This window comes from Equus caballus, chromosome 19 (assembly GCF_041296265.1).
Source record: "Equus caballus isolate H_3958 breed thoroughbred chromosome 19, TB-T2T, whole genome shotgun sequence".
Lineage (NCBI taxonomy): Eukaryota > Metazoa > Chordata > Mammalia > Perissodactyla > Equidae > Equus > Equus caballus.
The window spans coordinates 53,250,055-53,268,468 of NC_091702.1; the positions used below are offsets into that span (position 1 = coordinate 53,250,055).

Here is an 18,414-nt window from a genome sequence, read left to right on the forward strand (position 1 = left end):
TGTCCTTAAATAGTACAAGTATCATCATTCATCGCTTTCTATGCCTATTATGGAATTTAGGTTTATTTGTTTTTTATATTGCAGGCCATCCTTACCTGTCATAAAGCTTTTGGATAAAAGAAATATTGTCTTTCTACTTCATGGCTCATTATAACTTTGGGATTACCTTAGCTCACACAACATACATTTTCCTACCCATGGATATTATTCAAATTTCTCTTCTACTCTGTCTTTCCTGTGCATTCATTTCAATCACTATATGTCCTATAAATTTTGTCTGTCCTCAGCCTTTTGCCCTCAGCTGTGACTTTATATATGTTCCTTTGCTCTTCTGTATGTCAGCATTTGTTAACATGTATCCCTCTTTCTAACCTACACTTTTATTCCTTAGTTTGATTTAAATTTCACCTATTTTTTTTCTTTAGCCACACCATATCCATAGAGTTATTTTATATGAGGGCAACAGTGGAACTTATAAAAACTAGGTAGTATTCCAGGAAATAGCAATCTTTGCCCTGAAGTACAGTAGGCTAGGTATTCAAGCTTCTACCTAGCGAAGATCTACCTTTTATGTCCTTTTGTTATGCAAGATATTTTTAAGGAGGTAGGATTCAAGAGAATTTCCTTCTTCATATGAAATTCCTGTCAGTCAATATGATATTCAGAACCGCTTACTAAGCACCTTTTTAGGCAAAGAAAAGAGCCAGTCTCAGTTTGGGTGTGTTCTGTTCTTGATTCATTTCCCTGGGGCCCAGCCTCTTATATTTGAAATTTTAGGTTGTGAATTAAGGCATTTCTATAAACTGGCCTGGGATGATGCATTGCTAAGCTTCAGGTGATGGGTTCATACGTCACGAGCAGTGTTTTGCTGTGTCAATAAAATTAAGGTAGGAAAGCAAGTTGGCTTCAGTGCCAAATAGTGGTCAGAATATCACGGAACGTGAGGTTGGTGTGGTAGCAGCAGCATGCAGTTAGGCACACGTGCATGCACAGTGGTGCTGTTCCTATTCTGTTTGGAAGGCAGTTTGGACATCATTACAATAATATGAAAGGCAGTAACTTGATCAAAGTTCTAGCCAGGAAAGTTCTTATTTCTCTATATTGGAGAGATGTGTGCAGGACAATCTAAAGATAGAATACTGGTAATGAGAACATCTTTATTTTACGTGTTTTTCAAAGAGTATCTGTTTTTTTTTGTTATGTTGCAATTTTTTGCTATGTTATCCATTGAATGATTTAATGGATGCCCAAATAAAGATCAGACTGATGTTCCATATAAAGACCTGCTGGATTTATATATACACACTTAAAAAAATATGTTTTTATGGCATATAATAAGTTCCATTGAATTATTGAGCTTATCAAATAGCAGATAAGCTTTTTCTGCCTGAGTTTGTTGGCCTGATATTATCTACAATTTTATTTAATAATTCATTCATTCATTCACTGGGCACCTATTATGTTGGGGATTATATTTGGGACAGTAGGGAATGCAAAGATGATTAAGACATGGCCCCTGCCTACTCAAATTTGTAGTCTAGTGGCTATTGTATAAAACATTCTTAGATTTGGCCTTTACTATAATAATGTGTTAATCCCTTAATTATTTCACATCCAAAAGGTCTAATTCTTATTGTTATGATCATATATTTAAGGTGCATCTTCAGTGTTCTAGATACTGAATTTAAAGCACTGCCAATACCTTTAAACACATTATAATCCCTAAAATCTAACATAACATATTATAAATATAAAGTATTATGGTAAACAGAAATTTATCAAATACTTTTTATAGGGTTAATACTGGTTTTTAATCATATGACTCTCTTTCCTTTCATCTGATTCCTTCTTTATTTGGGAGAAGAGATGGGAAAGGACAGTTGGCATTTGTTGGTGAAAATCCACTAGGAATAGAAAATCCAACAGAAGACTTGATTGCAACCTGGTTTCTAGTTCAATAAAATGCAAGGTGAAGAGCCACAGGAGATGAGGATGGAGAGATATGCAGGTGCCTACCACACAGTACCCTATATATGCCTAGCTAAGAAATGAAGTGGGATCCACTAAAATGTTTTAAGTAAGGAAATGACTCCTTAGTTCTGTTGAGAAAAAACACTTCAGCAGTTGAGCGTGGAAGAAGGAGTGTAAAGAAAAGAGGCCAGAGTCTGTGAGACCGGTCAGAGGACAGTGAATGGCAATCAAGATGAAATGAGTGCAGGGCTTGGACAGAAGTAGCAGCTCTGAAGCTGGGAGACATCCGTCAAGAGGCACGGGTTCAAGAGATTTGTAGGAGGTAGAATTGACAAGATTCGGGCCTAGATGAAGGGGCGGGAGTTGGGTGCGGTTAAGGGAAAAAAAAGAAGTTTAGGATGACTATCAAGATTTTTGCTTAAGTACCTGCGTGGTGCTATTCATGGAGGAAAGGATTCTTTTGGGAGAAGCAAGTGATTGGCCAGCCTGAGGTCAGGGAGAATGTGAGGGTGGGAGATAAGGAAAGATATAAATAATTTAGTTGAATTTTAAACGTAAATTTACTATGCTTTGAGAAAATGGGGTGTGATGCTATGACCTGAAAAAGTAAAAATTAAGGTAAGTCTGACATGTTGAAGCAGGCTAAGGAGACTGAGTTTCGTGGAAGAGTACTGATTAGGGAATTTTAATGGAAAATAGAAAGTCTGGAATCAGGTATTTATTCTTGGAGTCATTGTTTCCCAGATTTTCTTTAATGGAAGCTTTCCTCCATTTTGTTAACCAAAATCAAAACTGGCTTATTCAAATGGTTTAACCTTATGATGTGTCTGGGAGTCTTTGGAGAATAGCTACTTTAAGGAGTTATCTGTGTGAGGAGGTAGTATGGTAATGAAGGCAAGGTCAGTTACCAGCAGTATGAATTGCTAGTTAAATAACCTTGCATAAACCACTCAACATTTTTGGGTTTCCATTTTCTCACCTCTAGAATAAGAGGGTTGAATCAGATGATCTCTGAGAAGCTTTGTTACAGTAAAAACCCTGTGATTTTATGACCCGATGAACAGCATGATTATACCTGTAGGATTAACATCTTTAGAAACTTTAACAACAGACTTCCAGTTAAACTTGGTGACTGAACACATGTTTTTCCTTGTTCCTTCCTACTAAGGGGCTAAAACCATGAGTAAACGACTGAAAAAAAAGAAAATGAATCCACAAGCATAAGGAAGAGGAAGCAATAGATGAAAGAAATATAATTTTTGGAAGATGTAAAGGATGTAAAGGATGGAGGAATTCACAGAACTGAGAAAGCTAAATACAAGTGCCTGGAGTGTGTTGTGCCAGTGAGAAAGCAAGCCAGTTCATGCTCAAGATCTGGCTCAAAAATTGGAGGCAGCACTTCCTGTGGAAGACAATAGCTGAAGTAAAAATAAATTATAATTAGTATACTCAGAGAGATAGGAGAAGATAGTACTCCCATGAAATATGACAGGATGATATAAAAAAGGAATAATCAGAGAATAAACATTCATAATAGCTGAAATAACTTTAATAGAAGGATTGAAATTTTTCTGAAAATAGAGCAAAAGGTCAAATAAGTGGAAAATAGGAAAGAAAAGATAAAAGCAAACAGTCTAACAAGCCAAAAATTTGATTAATAGGAGTAAACCGGGAAGAGAAAAGAAAATGATAGGGAAGAGATTATCATAAAATTCTATAGTAAAAACTTTCATAACTGAAGGACATGAGCTTCCAGTTTGAAAGGGTCTACTGGGTGCCCATAAAAAGTGTAAAGCAGATCTATATCAAAGTACATAACTGGAAAATTTCAGAACACCAGCAATATATAATGAAATAGAAGCTTCTAGAGAGAAAATATAAACCCTACATGCACATTGCCTCTAGAATCAGAATGATGTCTGATCTCTTAATGGCAACATTCAAAGCTAGAAAATGTGGCTTTAAAATTCTGAGGGAAAATTACTTTTAACTTGTAGTTCCAAACTGTTGATCAGGCATGAGGATATTTTTAGAAAAAAGACATTTTTAGACATTTTAGACATTTTTAGACACATGATCCTCTAAATTTCCCTTTCATTGTTGCTTTCTCAAGAATCTTTTGGGGGATGTGCTACGTATAAGTCAGGAGAAACTGAGGAGAAAAGAAGAAGTTAGAGGAATCAGGAAATAAGTGATGAGAATGATACATGAAAGGTGAAGGGAAGTTCCTGGACAATAGTTGGGCTTAAGAATAACCTGTCTTTAGTTGAACAGGAAGATGGAAAACTCCAGAAAGAGATGTGTTCAGAAGGAAGAATTGGAATTGATGGAATGCTCCATGTTTAAGAGTGTGAAATATTATATACAGAGAGGTTTTACATTCTATTGCAGAGCTGGAACGGGGGGCAAAAGTGGCAATATTGACTGTAGTAAGAAAAATTGTTGCTCAAGGAAGGAAATGTATTAAAAATTTACTAATTGACTGAATATTGGGAGGATGAAAGGAAAGGAAATGGATGATATAAGAGAGCTAATCTTCATCTTCCGTAATAGGGAATTTGTAGATTATGTCTATAATTTACAAATCAAAATAAGAATATATGCATATTATTTAGAGATGAGATAAGCACTAGAAAGAATTTGACACGGTGTCTCAAAGGTTGGGATATGCGCTGCTGTTTTTTTAATATAAATATTGTGGTACTATTTAACTAGTACACAATATACATATATTACTTTGAAAACAAGAGAAGTGATAGCTTCAAAATTCTAACAGATTAGGAATACAAGTATTTTGGATTTTGATTTTTCAGATAGAAGCTTAACTCTTGATGAAGTGTACATATTTTAGTTATCTAGGAGGAATTAAATGGTTGATACCCTGGCATTGCTGAAATGTGGATATTCTGTCTCTTGAGAGTAAATATTATTTGGAGGGGTTTCCTCTTATCCCTATAAGGTATACATGTTGTTTTCATGGTAGAAGGTATGGTGAGAAATCTAAAAGTTGTGCTACAATTTTCAGATTTTAAATATGTGTTCAAAATAAAAGAAAGTCGTTAACTACTCATGAATAAGGAGAAATAGAAACCAGGAGTAAACTTTCATTTGATTTGGTAGGTATAGTTTTATAAGACAAATTAAACGTAGTTCATTTGTTAAACAAAGAATAGCTTTCCCTCGTTCCAAATGATGTCTAAATACTTAAGATTTTTTCCTATCGAAAACTTCACATGGCTAGTTCATGCATTCTCAGGGAATGCTTTTAACTGTTCACTGACTCATTACCTATTCATCTATGGCTAATGTAAAACCACTTTTGTTGTGGTTTACAAAAATATGGAGGTTATGTGATTCAGTGCATACAGTTCAGAATTTAGATTATCTTTCGATAATCAAAAACATGCTTTGCCAAAAAATCCAGTATGAGTGTGCTCAAAATATCAAGTGCCTTTTGAAGTTTTTAAATAAAAAACTCCAACAACAAAAACCTAACAACAAATCAACAAAAAACCCCAAGAACATGTCTTATAAACAAAAGTGTTTCGCAGCCATCCGTAAACCTCCTTGAGAAAACTTTTAGCACATAAGAGAGGCAGAGACAGAGACCTAGTTAGAAAAGGAGGAAATTTCTCTTTGAGTTCTTTTTTTAAACCAAGGACATTTGGTTTTGAGAGGAGAAGGAGGAGAGAAGAAATGAAGAAAGCACGTGATTTGTCTCAAAGATTTATTTTGTAATTGATTGTAACTTATAAAGGTTGTCATTGATAGTTGTATGGGAGGGAGAATTCTAAGTTTCAATGCTGACACTTTGAAGAGTTGCCCTGTTGTTGCAGCTGCTTGGGCAGCCTTGCTCAAACATCAATGGTGCATTGTGGCAGCTTGCTCTGCTTCCCTGTTTCTGATGGACGTTCTCCAGGCAGTGAAGGGCAAAGGGGCTGGCAATGCTGGTAACTGGCATAATAGAAGTTGTTGGACCAGTTTGGAGAGTATGTGTGTGAACTGAACTCTTAATGACAGATTCTGTATTATGGTCAGTGTAAGTTCAGGGTCAGAAAGTACTTTCTGGTCAATTAATAGAGTTGGGAATATGTATTTTCATGTTGTCTCTCTGTGGCATAGAGTACATATTATTTAGATTTCCTAAAGTAGTTGGTAAAAGGGACTAATGTTTATGGACTGAAAAAAAATTGGTATATACTCAGATATAACTACACTGAAATATTTCATCATAAAATAAATAATTGACTTTTACTGTTCATAATACTTAATTATTGATTTTTTAGCCTATCTTAATTAAATATTTTCTCTTATTTGTGAAAATCTATGCCAATTTTTTTCAGCTCTTTTTTTTAGTATGTATAGTAACACTCTACTCTTTTAGAATCATAAACTTTTAAAAAGGATATGAAATGTCTTCTCACACCAAATAGATAGAGCCATTACTGAGAAGAATATGACATAATGACAGGAGGTGATACAGAGCAGGAAGAGATGATAAACACTTATTTTGCTTATATTTTTCTCTGCTAAGAGAAATAATCTTCAAATTGGAAGAAGGGAATAGAAATCAATGATCAAATTGGTTAGTAAGAGGCCATTTTGGCAAATTTAAAATCAAAGTCCACAGAGTTTGGCAAATTTTATCCCAGAATGATAATAACCATAATTTTTTGGAAAAAAAAAAACTCTATTCATTTATATAATGTGTGTTTTTCAAAACATTGTCAATATATAGTTTTCACTGGATCCTTATGGTTATCCTGAGAAGTAAGGAGGGACGATTATTCCCATCTTATAGGTGAAGAAACAGAAAAGCAAGCAACTAAAGAATTTTCAATAGTAGGCCCTAGGTCAGACTCTTTTACTTACTTGCATTTAATATTCACTATACCCGAGAAGACGCTATTATCTCCATTTATAGATGTGTTAACTGAAATTAAATAATTGTTTTCAAGCCACACAGCTGTCTGTCAAAGCACCTGGAATCCAAACCTAAGGACTTTTTCTTTAAAGCCTGTGCTTTTTCCATTGAAATTCATAACTTCCAAACATGATCACATTTGGAGAGTTAGAAAGTACAAAATACTGGATATAAGCAAATGTGTAAAATCTTAAAGATAAAATCAAGATGAATTCTGTAATCTACAGAGTTAACTTTATTTTCAGCAAAATTCTGAAATGAAATATTGAATAGATTATTTGTGAGCACATGCAAACCAAGGTGGTTATTAAGAGCCACATCATTATTTTACCAAGAGCAAGTCATGTCATACTAATCTCATTTCCATTTTTTGATAAAGTTAACTAGGTTATTAGATAAGAAAATGTTGCAAACATATGTATCTTGGTGTAGCAAGGGGTTTGACAAAATGATGGCAATAGATTTAGGTAGATTCATAAGCTGTTTGAAAAACTTGGATCATCATGTTTGATTTTGTTTGTTTGTTTTGGGAAAATATTTATTAATGACCTACTTAAGAAAGCATACTCTCACCTTGGATCTAGGGGGAAGACTTCTTTCCGAGGTGGCATTTTAACTAGACATTGAATCATGAATAGGATTTGTATATAAAAAAATACAGACAGGGTTTGTAAGTAACAATATTAACTCATGTTTATTGACTATATACACTGTTCCATTTATTCTTCACAACAATCATTTTGAGGTAGATTCTGCATTACTATTCTGCCTACTTAAAAAATGGTAATAAGGTACAGACACTTTAAGTATAACTTGCTCTATAAACTGTTGGAGTCAGGATTTGAACTTAAGCAGTTTACCCTAGAACCTGTACTCTTAAGAAATAGAATCAAGAAAATAGGTGTTAAGAGGAGGCTGTTTGCTTAATGATATACAATTCAGTATGACTAGAACATAGCTATGCCTAGAGGAAGATACTAAGTGATGTCTTCGACCTTTTTGTCTCAATGTTATTTTATGTATCAGTGATTTAGATGAGAAGATAAGGAATTGCTATAAAATTTCTAGATTATCCAACGATGAACTTTATAGCAATAAATATAATTCTTATATTTTGTTTCAAAATATTAATAACATAACCAAGTACCACATAACATACATAGTTCTTAAAAATAAACTTGAAATTTATTTGAGACAATAGGGAGAGGTAGATATTTAAAAAATTAATGCCATCTTCTGCTGCATTGAAAGAATTATGTTTTGTGCCTGCATATACTTTCCTGACTGTGACGCAGAGAAGGGGAATTTAAAAAGAGCACAAAGATCATAGTGAGTTGAGAAGACAGAAATTGAAATGAGAGAGATGGAAGAAGTGTAATTAGTAGGGTAGAGTACTGGGGAGGAGGGAGCTATGAAGAGAAAGTAGGAATCTGCAAAGCATTGCCTTGAGTCTGGTGCTGAATACTGAGCTGTGCATGTCTTGGGTAAACTTCCAGGAGGCTGGGCAATGAAAAACCAGAGAGCTGAAAGATGAGCCACTCCCAGAGCTAATATAGGGGGTGGAGGTATTTTAGTTTTCTTCAGCCACAGTGGAGAGACCTTGTTAACAGCCTGGGGAATGAGACCCCAAAAGGATCACCCGTTTTAGTAGGGCTTAACAAGCTCCTGAGTAAGGCTACTCTGGACCTGTCCTAACAGAGCTTCAAAACAAGACTCAAAACAACCAAACTGATTTACAAGCTATTAAGCAGCCTTCCAAAAAATGTCTAATGCTCTTTAAAGGAATTCAACAAAATTCAACACTCAACAACATAAAATTTACAGTGACTGGAATTAAATTAAAATTTATTTTACATGAGAAGAAGCTGAAAAGTTGACATATTACCAGGAGAAAAATCATCAATGAAAACACCCAGCAATGACAGACATAATGGAATTTGAAGGAAAAGATTTTAAAATAGCTATTATAAATGTGATCAAATATTTAAAGGAAAACATGACTATGAAGAGGAGAGTACTAGATGATATAAAAGGGAACCAAATAGAACTTTTAGAGGTGAAAAATAACAAATTTGGAATGAAAAATTTACTATTTTGGCATAACAGGAAATTAGATACTGCAGAAAAAATATGAGTGAGTGTGAAGACATAGCAACAGAAACTATTTAATCTGAAGCAGAGAGAGAGACAGAAGATTGAAACAAACAGCAAACAAACAAGGAAATACAGCCTCAGAGATCTATGGGACACTAGTAAGCAGTTTAACACATATGTTAGTCCCCAAAGGGAGGAGAGAGAGAAGTCAGGAAAAATACTTGAATAATTAATGGCCAAAAGTGTTGCAAATTTGATTAAAAAATATATATCCAATGATCCATAGATCTCAACTATAAGCAGAAGAAAATCAAAGAAAATCACATTAAGCCATATCATACTCAAATTGTTGAAAGTCGTTGATAAAGAGAAAAAATCTATAAAGGAGACAGTGGAAACAGATGTACTTCATAAAGGAGGAAAAGATAATTATCACAGATTTTTTGTCAGAATCAATGCAAACCAGAAGTAAAGAAAGTCAACCTATAATTCTATAAAATAAAGACTTTTTCAGATAAACAGAAGCTGAAAGAGAAATCATCACCCACAGACATGAGTGTAAGAAGTTTTAAGGTAAGTACTTCAAGAAGGAAAACGATACCAGATGGAAATTTTTAGTAACACAAAGGAATGAAGAATACCAGGAATGGGAAATATATGGATAAATAAAAATACCTTTTCCTCTTTTTAAATTTTATTTTAAAGATAACTGTTTCTATCAAGAAAACCTAGTGTATTTAAGGGTATGTAGAAGCAAAATATTTGATGTAAATTACATAAATGATGACAGGAGCAGAGAAATGGAAGTATATTTTGGAAGAGTCTGACATTATATATAAGTGGTACACTATTATTTCCAGGTAGACTTGATAAGTTAAAGTTATGTACTATAAACCCTAGAATAATCATTACAAAATTTAAAAATAAAACAAAATAAAAATGCAGAAAAAGAGAAATAAAAGAGCAGATAGAATAAATAGAAAAGAAATAGCAAGATGATGGACTTTAAACTCACCTATATCAATTAAATATCATTAAATACTTTAAACAATCCAGTTAAAAGACAGAGATTGTCAGACTGGATAAAGAGTAAGATCCAACTACATGTTGTTTATTAGATTCCTATTTTAAATAGACAGATAGAGACAGATTAAAAATAAAAGGATGTAAAAAAGATATACCATGCAAATAATAATGACAAGAAAGCTGGAGTGTCTATATTAACATCAGAAAAAGTACACCTCAGCACAGAGAATATTGCCATAAATAAAGAGGATATGTTATAAACAAAGATCAATTACTCAAAAGATATAAATGTCCTACATATGTATACATCTAATAACAGAAGTTCAAATAATTAAAACAAAAACTAATAAAAATGAGAAGAAAAATAGATAATTCTACTTGGAGATTTCAACACTCTTAGCAATTGATAGAGTAAATGTACAAAACAACCAGTGAGGATGTAGGACACATAAGTAACACTAAGAATTTGACTTGCTTAGCGTTTGTAGAATCTTACACCCAATAGTAGCAAAATACACATTCTTTTTAGGTACACATGGAACCATCACTGAGATAAACTATATGCCGGGCAATAAAAGAAGTCTCAATCAATATTAAATGATTGAAATCATACAAATATGTTGTTTATACACAACAGAATTAAATTAAAAATCAAAAACATAAAGAAATCTGGAAAATTTCCAAATATTTGGAAATGAAGCAACATACTTCTAAATAACCCATGGGTCAAAAATCAAAATCATCAGATATTTGTCCTTCTGTAACAAAATCACCAGTCCTTCTGTAACAAATTACCACAAACTGGATGGCTTAAAACAACATAAATTTATTCTCTCATAGTTCTGGAGACCAGAAGTACCTAAAATCTGTACTGAGCAGAAATCAAAGTGTTGGCAGGAGTGCAATCCCACTGAAGGCTCGAGGAAAGAGTATATTCCTTGTGTCTTCCAGCTTCTACTGGCTGTTAGCATTCCTTGGTTTGCTCCTTCTTCACATTTTCTGTGCGTCTGTATGCCAAAACTCCCTCTGCCTTTTTCTTATAAGGATGTCTAGGATTGCATTTAAAGCCCACTTAGATAATCCAGGATAAGGTTCTCCTCTCAAGATTCTTAATTATAGCTTTTCCCACTAAGGTAATTTTTACCCTTTTGTCATCTAAGGTAATATTTCACAGATTCCAGGAATTGGGATGTGGACATATCTTTGGGGTTATAGTTCAACTCACCAGGGAAATCTGAAAATATTTTCAACAAAATTATAATGAAAATGTAAAATATTAAATATTTTTGGATGAAGCTAAAGCAATGCTTGGAGAAGCATTTATAGCTTTAAATTCTTGTGTTAGAAAGAAGAAAGATCTACAATCAATGATCTCAGCTTCTGCCTTAAGGAGCTAGACACAAAGATGGCAAACTGACCACAAAGTAAGTAGAAATAAGGAAATAATAAAGCTAGAAATAAAGTAAATGAAAATATATAAACAGAGAAAAATAAATGAAAACATAGCTTTTATTTTGAAAATATGAATAAAATTGATAAACTTTTAGGTACACTGATCACACAAAAAAGAGAAATGCAATTGCTAATATCAGTAATGAAAGAGGGAAATCACTACAGATCTTATAGATATTAAATGAATAATAAGGGAATATTATGAACAACTCTATGGCAATAATTCAGTAACTTAGATGAAATGGACAAATTTCCTGAAAGTCATAGTTAACATAATACTCATTGATGAAAGACTAACTGCTTTTCTATGAATATAGATAACAAGGTTATCATGTTCACTACAACCAATCTTATTTAACATATTCTGGAAGTCCTAACGTGCAATAAAGCAAGAGAAAGAAAGGCATAAAGGTTGGAAAGGAAGAAGTAAATTTTTATTTATTCACAATGGCATGCCCTTGTTTATATAAAACAAGATTTTATATAAAATCCTTATAAATCTACAAAAGCTACTACAACTAATAAGATAATTTATCATGGTTGCAAGATATAAGATAAATATACAAAAATCAATTATATTGCAGTATGTTAACAACAAGCAATTAGAAAAGGAAATGTGCAATGTTTATAATAGCATAAAAATCAAATATCTTCAGGTATACAATTAACTGTCTCTGTATAGATAGAACATATACTTATGGATATATGACTTGTACATTAAAAACTAACGAAATATTACTGTGAGAAATTAAAGATAACCTAAATGTAAGGAGAGATAAACCATGTTCATGGATCCAAAAACTCAATGTTGTTAACAATGTTGATTCTTTCCAATGCAATCTATAGAATCAATGCAATCCTAGTTAAAATTACAGTAAACTTTTTGTAAAAATTGACAAGGTATTTCTAAAACTTATCTGGAATTGTAAATGAACTAGAGTAGCTAAAATAATTTTTTTAAAACAAAGAGCAAAGTAGAAGGACTTACTTTACGTGATTTTAAGACTTAATCTAAAGCAGCAGTAATCTAGATAGGATGGTTTTGTACAAAGATAGATATATAGATCAATGCATAAGAATAGAGAAGCCAGAAATAGACACACACATATATGGCTAGGAGATTTTTACAAAGTTGCCACGATAATTCAACAGGAAGAGAAAAGTGTCCTTAACAAGTGATACTAGTACAACTGGTTAAATGTAAAATATTTCTGGAAGACAGGAGAAAATGTTTGCACCCTTGGAGTAGGCAAAGCTTTCTGAAAAAGGCTACTGAAAGCATGAAACATAAAAGAAAATGAAAGATAAGATGAACTTCATTGAAATAAAATTAAAGATTGGCTCTTTGAAAAATGAAAAATAAGTCATACTGCAGGAAAATAATTGCAATACATATATTTGACAAATTGTATTCATAATATGAAAAAAAAACACTTTCACCCAATAAATAAGAAGATAAACACTGCATAAAAAATGAAGAAATATTTAGACCCTTCACTAAATAAAAGAATGATCATTAAGTACATGAAAAGATGCTCACCACTTTTAGTTATCAGATAATTGCAAATTAAAGCCACAAGGAGAATACCACTACATACTCAATGGGATAGCTGAGATTTAAAACTCTGACAATACCATGTGTGGCAATGATATGGAGCAAATGAAATTCTCTTTCACTGCTGATGAAAAATTTAATATGCTACGACCACTTTGGAAGACAGTTTGTGACTATTTCTTATAGAATTAACCATACACTCATCATAAATCCAGCAATTCCTCTCCTAAGTGTTAATCCAAGAGAAATGAATGTGTCCACCTGACAAACTTGTAAATGAATGTTCATAGCACCTTAAATTCTATTTTTTTATTTTTTAATTTTTTTAGCTGAGGAAGATTAGCCCTGAGCTAACATCTGTGCCAACCCACCTCTACTTTATATGTAGGTTGCCACCACAGCATGGCTGACAAGAGGTGTAGGTCTGCACCTGGGATCCGAACCAGCACACCCAGGCCGCTGAAGTGGACCATGTCACACTTAACCACTATGCCCCAGGGCTGGCCCTGGCAGCTTAATTCTTAATAGCCTAAAACTGACATCAACTCAAATACCGTGCATTGATCTAATGAAGGAAAAATGTGGCATATTTATACAATGGAATACTACTCACCAATAAAAATGAATAAACTATATGCAAGAATTTTATAAATGTATTACTGAGGAGAAGAAGTTAGACCCCAAAGAATAAATGCTGTATTAATTCAATTTACATAACATTCTAGTACAGACCAAACTAATCTTTAATGACAGGGAGCCTGGGCCTGGAAGTGAGGATGGAGTATTGAATGGGAAGGGGTACAAGGAAACCTTTATGTGCTGATTGAGATGTCCTATATCCTGATTGTAATGTGGTTATGTGGGCCTACATGTTTGTCACAATGCATTGAACTGTATATTCACAGTGTGTGCATTATTGTGTATGTCAGGTTCATATTAATAAAGTTGATTTAAAAAATTGAATCTAATCTTAGGGTGCATTAAAAGAAATATATTGTCCTAGTCAAGAGAGATGCTTGTTCTAGTGAAGATGAATGTAGTTGCAATGGCAGCTCATTCACCAGAGATGTTGGAGAAGGAAGAAGGGTGATGAGATGATGTTTAATTCTGTAACTCGATAATAATTTTGAAATTCATGACTATGTAATTGGAGTATGAATACTTTTTTATTCTCAACAGAGAATTTATACAAGTACCTACTCCAGAATAGATAGGCTCAAAGGGTGCTCCAACAGAATACATCAAACTCTTTGAGGCAGTAATTAGAACACAACCTAATGTTATGTAGCTACTTCTCATTTCAAATTGTACTGTGAAGTAAAAGAGGAAAAATTATTTCTTTTTCTACTTCTTTTCTTCTTCTATTCTTGTACAAAGCCCAACACCCTGTAAGGAAATATTGGTAAGCACTGATGTAAATTTTATACCATAAATTTGAGGAGGTAAGATTGGCTATTAAAGAGCTAGATTGCTGTATGATTTAATTATCTGGATATAAACCTAGTATTCCTCCTAATACTCTCCTCATACCCATAGATAGCATTATTTATAGTTCTGTATATCTATTTATAATTTTTGAAGAGAAGACACTTTTTAGAAAACAAAAATTTCAACACACAATACATCTTTCTATTAACTAATTAAAAAAACTCAGCAACAGAAGAGGCATGTTTGTATTTCAGGGATATATGTGTATCATTGTACAGTATATATGTGACTCTGCATACTTGTGTGGTCATTTCTTTAGGATAAAATCATTGCCAGGTCAAGGAGGGGCACATACTACATTGTGGTATGTAGTGCCAGGGTGCTCTTCAGAATTTCTGGGCCTGTTTACCCTTTCCTGGGGTTGTGTTAGTTTCTCCACCCTCTCATAAGTACTAAATATTTTCAATCTAAGCTAGGTAAAAAAGTGACACTTTCTAGTATTTTAGTGTCATATTTCCTTTATTTTTTGAGCATCTCTTTATGTTTATTAATCATTTGAGCTTTTGTGAAATTCGTATTCACTTATTTTTTTTTAAATTTTACTTTAAGAACTCTGTTTCAGGGGCCAGCTCAGGGGCATAGTGGTTGAGTTTGCATGGTCTGCTTCGGTGACCCAAGGTCCACAGGTTCAGATCCTGGGTGTGGACCTACACACCACTCGTCAAGCCATGCTGTGGCAGTGTCCCACATACAAAATGGAGCAAGATTGGCACAAATGTTGGCCCAGCAACAAGCTTCCTCAAGCAAAAAGAGCAAGATTGGCAATAGATGTTACCTCAGCACCAATCTTCCTCACCAAAAAAAATTTTAGTAAAAGGAAAAAAAAGAACTCTGTTTTACACCCTCCCCCCCAACATACATACTCACTCATATATCTCATTACTTTGTAAGCCTCTGTTTTAAAGATACTCACTTTTTGTCGTATATCTATATAGTATATTGTTACCTTTTTGTCATTTGACTTTTAACTTTTGTATAAAATCATTGACTCTGCAGATAGTTTCCATTTTTGTGTAGTCCTATCTCTCAATATTTTCTTTTAAGATTTCTTACCTCGGCATTATTCTAAGGAAAATTTTCCTACCTCGAGGCTATAAAAATATTTTTAGTATTTTCTTTTAAAACTTTTACTGTTTCATGTTCCATAGTTAATTTTAATTTGCAATTCTTATTCTAGTATATGAATTTCTTCCCACTTAGCTATTGAAGTAAACGTGAGCTAGCAAAACATGGTATGAAACATGGTAAATTTCTGTCATTAATAATGATAATTTTCTTATGTTATAAGATTAATATAGAAATAATGACATTTATTGAGCTTTTACTGTCTGCTAGGCATGATGTTTTCACATTTTTTATTTCTACAAAATGCTATGGTTAGATAGTATGTGCATGATCTCATAACAGTGAAGAAATAGATTGAGAGAGCTAGATAACTTACTTCATTCCTCATAGTGAGTGTGAGCTATCTATTGTCATATAATAAATTACCCCAAATTTAGGGACTTAAAACAACAAGCATTTAATCTCCCATTATTTCTGTGGGTCAGGACTTTGGGAGCTATTAGCTGGGTGGTTCTTGCTCAAGAGTTTCTTATGAGTTTGTGGTCGAGACCTTAGCCAGGGTAGCAGTCTTGTGAAGACTGGAGGATCTGGTTCCACGATGGTTTACTTGCATGGCTATTGGCAAGAGGCCTCAGTTCTTTGTTGACTGTTGATTGGAAGCCTCAGTTCCTCACCACAGAGGTCTCTCCTTAGTGCTACTTGAGTGTCCTTATGACATGGCAGCTAGCTTCTTCCAAAGCAAGTGACCTGAGAGAGAGAGAGAGAGAAACTGCAAGGAGGTAGCAAAAGTTTGTGACAATTAAAATTGCTTTGTGGCTGTATATATTAGTGATAGGAAAAGAAAAGCCAAGAAGCTGAGACTTGCATTTTGTACATGGCTCTGGTCTCAGGGAGCCTCTGGAATGTTCACGTGTTGTCAGGAAAACATGAACTCCCATAAAAGTTCTGATTTCCAAAGAAACTCGACCTTGAGGTTAAAGAACTTCAACATGAACTATTATGAGAATTGGAGCAGGTTGTAATAGTTCTTATAACTAGTTTCTATGCTTTTCCAATGCCTGTAAAGCATTATAAGAGTAAAATTATGGAGTGTGAAAAGGATAAAGTACTAAGAAAATTCAGCAAGATTGTGTAACTTTTTTCTATTTTATTTTATTTTATTTTTTATTGAGTTATTGATAGGTTACAATCTTGTGAAATTTCAATTGTACATTAATGTTTGTCAGTCATGTTGTAGGTGCACCACTTCACCCTTTGTGCCCACCCCCCACCCCACCTTTCCCCTGGTATCCACTAAACTGTTCTTGGTCCATAGTTTTAAATTCCTCATATGAGTGGAGTCATACACAGATTATCTTTCTCTTGCTGGCTTATTTCACTTAACATAATTCTCTCAAGGTCCATCCATGTTATTGCAAATGGAATGATTTTGTTCTGTTTTGCAGCTGAGTAGTATTCCATTGTTTATATGTACCACATCTTCTTTATCCATTCGTCTGTTGATGGGCACTTAGGTTGCTTCCACGTCTTGGCTATTGTAAACAGTGCTGCAATAAACATTGGGGTGCACAGGACTTTTGGGATTGCTGACTTCAGGCTCTTTGGATAAATACCCAGTAGTGGGATGGCTGGATCGTATGGTAGTTCTATTTTTAGTTTTTTGAGGAATCTCCATACTGTTTTCCAATGTGACTGCACCAGTTTGCATTCCCACCAGCAGTGTATGAGGGTTCCTTTTTCTCCGCAACCTCTCCAACATTTGTTGCTATTAGTTTTAGATATTTTTGTCATTCTAACGGGTGTAAGGTGATATCTTAGTGTAGTTTTGATTTGCATTTCCCTGATGATCAGCGATGATGAGCATCTTTTCATGTGCCTATTGGCCATCAGTATATCTTCTTTGGAGAAATGTCTGTTCATGTCTCCGGCCCATTTTTTGATTGGGTTGTTTGATGTTTTGTGATTGAGTTGTGAGAGTTCTTTATATATTAAGGATATTAAGCCTTTGTCAGATATATGACTTGCAAATATTTTTTCCCAGTTAGTGGGTTGTTTTTTTGTTTCAATCCTGTTTTCATTTGCCTTGAAGAAGCTCTTTAATCTGATGAAGTCCCATTTGTTTATTCTTTCTATTGTTTCCTTTCTCTGAGAAGGCATGGTGTCCGAAAAGATCCTTTTAATACTGATGTCAAAGAGTGTACTGCCTACGTTTTCTTCCAGAAGCCTTATGGTTTCAGGTCTCACCTTTAGGTCTTTAATCCATTTTGAGTTTATTTTGGTGAATGGTGAAAAAGAATGGTCAATTTTCATTCTTTTACATGTGGCTTTCCAGTTTTCCCAGCCCCATTTGTTGAAAAGACTTTCTTTTCTCCATTGTATGCCCTCAGCTCCTTTGTCAAAGATAAGCTGTCCATAGATGTGTGGTTTTATTTCTGGGCTTTCAATTTTGTTCCATTGATCTGTGCACCTGTTTTTGTACCAGTAAGATTGTATAACTTTTAGGAATAATTGTTGTGATGTTAATAATTCCTCTAGGGGCCAATCTGGGAGCCATTCCTAGTTTGTTTTAGGCTTTTGTAGAAATCAGAGTGTCAAGTCAACCACTTCTGTGTTATGCAAGTAATTGTTGCTTGCGTGATAATGGATGACTTTAAATACTACTTCTGTTTTGGCAAATAATTAATTATACATTGTTAATTTTCATTTGAACCATGTAGACCTAGTCTTTAAAGACTAAACATAGAACATGATTTAGTGTTCTAATGGAACACTTGAGTGGGAAAAGATTTGGGTTTGGATTCTAATGCTACCAAACAGCTGCAAAAATCTCAGATAATTC

At 33.9% G+C, this 18,414-nt stretch overlaps 1 protein-coding gene and 1 long non-coding RNA gene across 39 annotated transcripts in view; one reads left to right on the top strand and one right to left on the bottom strand.

The window, feature by feature from the left end:
• Positions 1-18,414, top strand: part of ZBTB20 (zinc finger and BTB domain containing 20) — a 746,634-nt gene that overhangs the window by 75,147 nt on the left and 653,073 nt on the right. The gene's annotated exons all lie outside the window — the stretch shown is intronic.
• Positions 11,513-18,414, bottom strand: part of LOC138919254 (uncharacterized) — a 131,698-nt gene continuing 124,796 nt past the window's right edge. Inside the window, exon 4 of the long non-coding RNA XR_011429270.1 lies at positions 11,513-16,322. This is a non-coding gene — a long non-coding RNA (uncharacterized lncRNA). The remainder of the gene's footprint in view (positions 16,323-18,414) is intronic.